The sequence below is a fragment of the Octodon degus genome, unplaced genomic scaffold, assembly GCF_000260255.1.
Source record: "Octodon degus isolate 3935 unplaced genomic scaffold, OctDeg1.0 scaffold00006, whole genome shotgun sequence".
NCBI lineage: Eukaryota > Metazoa > Chordata > Mammalia > Rodentia > Octodontidae > Octodon > Octodon degus.
In genome coordinates, this window is record NW_004524582.1 from 15,903,697 (window position 1) to 15,909,422 (window position 5,726).

At 39.0% G+C, this 5,726-nt stretch overlaps 1 protein-coding gene across 2 annotated transcripts in view; it reads left to right on the plus strand.

The window, feature by feature from the left end:
* Nucleotides 1–5,726, plus strand: part of Kcnip4 (potassium voltage-gated channel interacting protein 4) — a 1,227,189-nt gene that overhangs the window by 234,884 nt on the left and 986,579 nt on the right. The gene's annotated exons all lie outside the window — the stretch shown is intronic.

Below are 5,726 nucleotides of genomic sequence, written 5' to 3' on the forward strand. Positions count from 1 at the left end.
CAAAAATAACTGAAAACCATATTGTGGACATGGTTGAGCTTCTCAAGAGGAAAGCTGATTAATTTTCACAACATAACTGTTTTCCATTCACGAATTTTGGACTGATGGAGCTCACCTCCGACATTTGTGCACCCACACACTTTCTAAGGCAGATTTAGCAGGTCTGTAGTTTTTCTGGCTCTCAAGCTTGTTGTAAGGAAAGCCGTAAGAAACTCAATCCACATTTGTTCAATTGAGTTGAAAATAATTTGTCATGTAGTGGAAGTGGCAAAGATACTCCATTTAAAGTGGTAGCAGGATAAATTAGTGAAAATGGCATGAAAAGGGTTTTTGTTCCAGTTCACTAAGGAAGATTCTGTCTTTTCATTTATTCTCTAAAACATAGTTTGGCAATAGATAATGAAGTAGTGGGCATCTATTGCAGTGTCTTGGTTCCATAAAATGCAATACTTTGCAAAAACTGGTTATTAAAGATGCTATAAAATGTCCACTCATAGGTAACCTTAAAAGATGAAAGTGAGGTTGCCTTCAATTGCTTTGCTTTTATCATGGAGCACATGCCCTGAGGCATAAGGACTTTTGAGTGTTTTGGAAGAGCTGTCTCTCAGAATAACTTATTAACATTGCATGTCACCAAGGCACAATCTCTCTTCCCTTGTCTTTTTCCTCTTTATTCCAGTTATTTCTCCTCCTCCCTCTCCCTCTCTCCTTTTCCTTTCTTTCTTCCTTCAGTTATGCATTTTTCTTTCTCTTTTTCCTCCAACTCCTCTCTCGCTTGGCCTGACTCTCTTATCTTTCTCTCAAGTCTTCCTTTGTCTTTCCCTCATTCCTTCTTTCCTTCCTGGCCCATATGCTGGATTTGCAGTAACGAAGATGAGCTCATTGTTGTGCTTCTCACAGTCCGGGGGAAGGGCAGACAGCTAGGAAGGGCAGACAGGGGAGATTGTAAAGCAGTCAGTGTGCTCTGGGAAGGAAGGGTGGGCGATTTCCAGCAGCTGTGAGTAAGGAATTACCGCCATTACCATTGATGATACAGCCATTACTGACTACAATACACCAGTCTCGACAGAAAGGTTATACAATTATCAAAGAGTCCCATCACCTTAGAAATGATGAATGATGAAATACAGAATTAGATTACTTTTAAGGTATAAGTTAAATTGGTTTCTCCAGTTTCTAAAGAGATAAAAGTTGATGGCTCCTATATCACTTACACCCAATATATTAACACAGGGTCATATTAATTTTAGCCTATTAAAAACTGAAATGGAACGATAATTTTGGATCCTTTTTATCTGAAAATACATACACATCCATGCCCTTTTCATTTATTTTTATAATCTTTTTTGGTATAAATGAAGCTTATGGGTTTGCAATCCTGTACTTTAAAATACAATCATTTTAGTAATTTTCTCCATTGATTACACAAGGCACCATCAGAAAATATGTTTAAGATTTTTAAAAATTGATTGCAGTAAAAGACAGACTGGCCTTCATTAGTTTCAAAACTGATTAGTAGGACAGTTTCAAAAATTAATACGTTACATATTGTTGTCTTCATAGTGTTTATTCATAGTACACGAGGCAGATATGATATCCTGTCTAAACACTATTAGTAAAAATCTTTCTTCTCATTAAATCGAGAGAAAGTAGCTGTATATGTATCCTAACTATTTTGTATATACAGACACAAAATGGTCCTTCATTTGTATTCCCCTTTTTTGTTTAGTTTTGTCAGACATGGGTATTCCGTTGCCATTTAAATATTGTAGGTGCATGAATTCAGCAAAATAATCCAATATAGTCCAATAGTTCATAATAGTAGTGGGTTATCCACAGGACTGGCACTGTTATGCCATTATTCTTGCTGTTTCCTGCAGCAGTTCTGAAAACCTCTTTTGCAAGCCTCTTTTTGTAACTGCCTCAATGCCTTGATTTGATTTAAAACTTAGTTGACAATTTCTGTCGAAAAAAGAACACTATGATGTAGCCTAATGCCCTTACTCACTGCAGCTCCTACCATGCAACTCCTGGCTCTTGCCCAACATCAACACGGCCAGGAAAGGCCAATGTGTTGAACAGCCTCAAGACACACAAACAACAGCTATGAGATGCTGAAGACACGTGTGTGAAAGGGCTTCCAGAAGGGGTTCAGAGGTGTCAAGAACACTCTGATAACTGTATACAAAGTGAGCTGGAGCATGTGTATGGAACTAATGGCATTGGGTCTTTTACCATAACTTTTTTTTTGGTACCAGGGATTGAACTCAGGGCCTTGCACTTGCCAGGAAAGCGCATATTTTACTGAGCTATCTCCCCAGCCCTACCATAACTTTTAAAATCTAAACACTGTCATTTTTCTGACACAGCTTATAAAGCCAATACTCATATAATAAAAAGTACGGATACATACTGCCTATGAAAATAGTTAATTAAAATAGTTAATTAGAATATTGCTGACTTTTATTATACAAATGATAAATGATAGATAAAAGGATGGAGCAGTGCTTAAGCTCATCTCAGGGAGTTGCAGGCCCTTTGAATGCTCCTCCTAACTGCACTTCATCTTCCCTGTAGGAATATTTTCTTCTCCATTTAGGGTCTAGTCATACCAGCTGCAACAGCGGCAGCAGCAATTGCCACTGAAGAAGTATCCGAAATTTGGCAATAACTTGGTAACACTCTGGTTGGGTCATTCTACTAGGTGGATACTATTCATTACTTTTAAACACAAGGCTTCATCATTATAAATGTGTCTGACAAAGCCATGAGAAACAAGTGAAAGAGCTGGCATGGCAACCTCAGCCAGCTTGAGGTTTTAGTCCTTGCTGTGTCTAAACTCTAAGACAGCATGAGTGCCTGTGCATCGCATGCCCTGGGTTTCACAAGCTTAGCGCAAGAGGAAAATGGAGAATAGGAGAGCTCTTGGCTATTCTGTCTAGATTTTTCAGAGTTTTAAAGAAAGAACAATGGCACCCAGTGGCAGCTGCTGGCGGCAGAGGTCTATGCAATGGATGTGGACACAACAATTTTGGAAGTAAATCAATCTATGTTTCTGCAGTAAAAATAATTCTAGCCCAGGGATGGTGCACCCTTCAGCAAGAAGTCCTCAAACTACAACCACAAGTCCATTTACTTGTCACACAGTGTGTGAAATTAAACCTGATGACTGAGGTTTTATCTTAGAAAAATAACCTGATATATTAACATCTTTGTCTTAATGGGCAAACAAGGGGCTGGGGAGATAGCTCAGTAGAATAAGCACTTGCCTGGCAAGTGAAAGGTCCTGAGTTCAATCCCCAGTACCACACACACACACACACACACAAAATGTTATTATTAGGGCCGGCCAATAGCTCAGTGGATTAAAGCACCTGCAAGCAGGCACAGGGCTGGGGGTTTGTTACCCAGTCCTGCCTTGCCAGCCCCACCCCCCGGCATGCTGAGAGGGCAACTGAGACTGGGCATGGTAACATGCCTGTAATCTCATCTCTTGGGAGGCTGTAAACAGGTGGATCACTATGAGTCCTATCTAGTAGTGAGACCCTGAACACCCTGTAGACCCTTCCCTAAAACACAAAGAAAAAAAGGCAAACAAAATAACATGAATGCCATAGATGCACCATTACCCTTCTAAGCTGTGTCAGAATAAAGGTGTGAGGCAGAGCTTAACAAGGACAAAGCAATACATGAGAAGTGTCAGCAAATGGTTAGACTGATGGACTAGAACACCAGTTAATCCAAGTGAAAAGAAGACTTGCTTGGTCTGCTGTTATTAAATTCCCTACATAGGGCCAGGGAGATAGCTCAGTAGAATAAATGCTTGCCTGGCAAGCACAGGGCCCTGAGTTCAATCCCTGATACCACAAAAATAAATAAATAAATAAATAAATAAATAAATAAATAATACATTCCCGACATAAAGTATGCTATGTGTAGTGAGGGGAACCTTTTAAAGAAGATCACCCAAACTTCACCCTGAAACCCACCTATTTATTGCAAAGTGCCAACCCTGCAATGAAACCTAAATACTGAGCTTTTAGTGCAGAAAAAAAAGTCATAACATTCATTCACATGTTTTGTCTTCAAAGAGAAGCAAATAATGCGTATGTCATAGGTTCCCCATCATCATATAAAGGAATCCATTTAAAATTATCAACTTTTGAAAATGTTTTAGAAGGAGTGAAGAGAGTAATATTAAAAAATATGGTACTGTTATAACTTTTCCTTAAGTGCTTTTAAGATATAAGTTCCTCATGTGAATACAATGGTTCCTATAGTACTAAAAGGAGAATTAAATGCCTTTACATAAGTCAGAAATTAATACAACTTCACAGGACCTATTTAGGAGACAGAGAGGTGGGCTCTGAAATTCCACAAATCCAACGTGGATCTCAGAATCAGGCAGATTTGCACATATTTAAGAGGATTCGTTAATAGCGCAGTGAAAGTAGATAAATTGCTTAATCCTTCCCACTGCATTTTCTTCTCTTAGTGGATAATAAAACCTCCTTCACATGTTTCTTTTACTTTAAGATCAATTCATGTAACTCAGAAACATGTCCCATCCTGCTCTCCTGCCCATTGAGAATCAATAGAAACTATTGCTATTTTGCAGGATTGGACAATCAAGAAAGTTCGTGTCACAGACTTATATTTTCCTGATGATGTTAATATTACCTTTTTTCAGAAAAAAATAAATATCACAGAAGGAATCCTACTAAACATTGCATCCATTTTTTTTTTCTTTTTTTTTTAGTGGAACCAGGGATTGAACTCAGGCCCTTGCGCTTGCCAGGGAAGCGCTTATTCCACTGAGCCATCTCCCCGGCCCTTCCATTTTTGTCATTTAACGGAATTAGTGTTTTCCAATGTGCTCTCTCTATATATATATATCTCATAGATACACATGATCGCTGTTTATATTCTCATAAATATCATAGGTTTGTATTCTGAAGCTAGAATTATGTTGTCAGAACCTTTCATTGTAGTCTCCTTTTTCTTATATCATCTGTTCTCTCTTCAGTAAGCCAGACTGCAGTTTTGCACAGACAAACTACACACCTGTGAAGAATATTGTTTTGTTTCATATAAAAGAAGCATAGTAGACACACACGGAAGGGGAGGTGTTCCTTTTTACTTAGCAATATGCAGTAGGCGTGTCTCAAACTTCATGACACTAACCTGTACAAATGAAGGCCTCATAGCTTAAGGATACAGTCACAGGGTTATTCATCACAATATTGCTTGTGGTGGGAGGACAGCTGCCATCCTCCTGACTCTGTCATTAAGGCGAATAACCGGAAGTACATTTGTATAATGTGACTCTTCAAAAATGTTTAGAATTCTATCCATAGACACTTTGAGTTGACAAGGAAGCATAAGTTATTTAATACAGTGTCTGCAGTTTAAAGATCAAGTACTTGAGACCAGAAGTGATTCATCCAGCCTCTAGCCTTGAGAACCAAGCCCCAGTCAGACACTGAGGCTGTGGTCAGTTCAGGCCTCCCACTCCTGCTGTGCCCTTCTGCCGAGGCTCATGTGAAGCAGAGGGGGTCAGCTGTGGATGTGTATGCATGTGTTTGTAAAGTACATTTAAGAAAGCTTTTAGTCTATCTCTGAGTGCAGGGTTAATAGTGCATTTACCCTCCTGGACACTGTATAACTGAGGTGATTTTCAGGAGAGCGCATAGCTAGTGTCATCCTTTGCCATACATTTGTTCCTT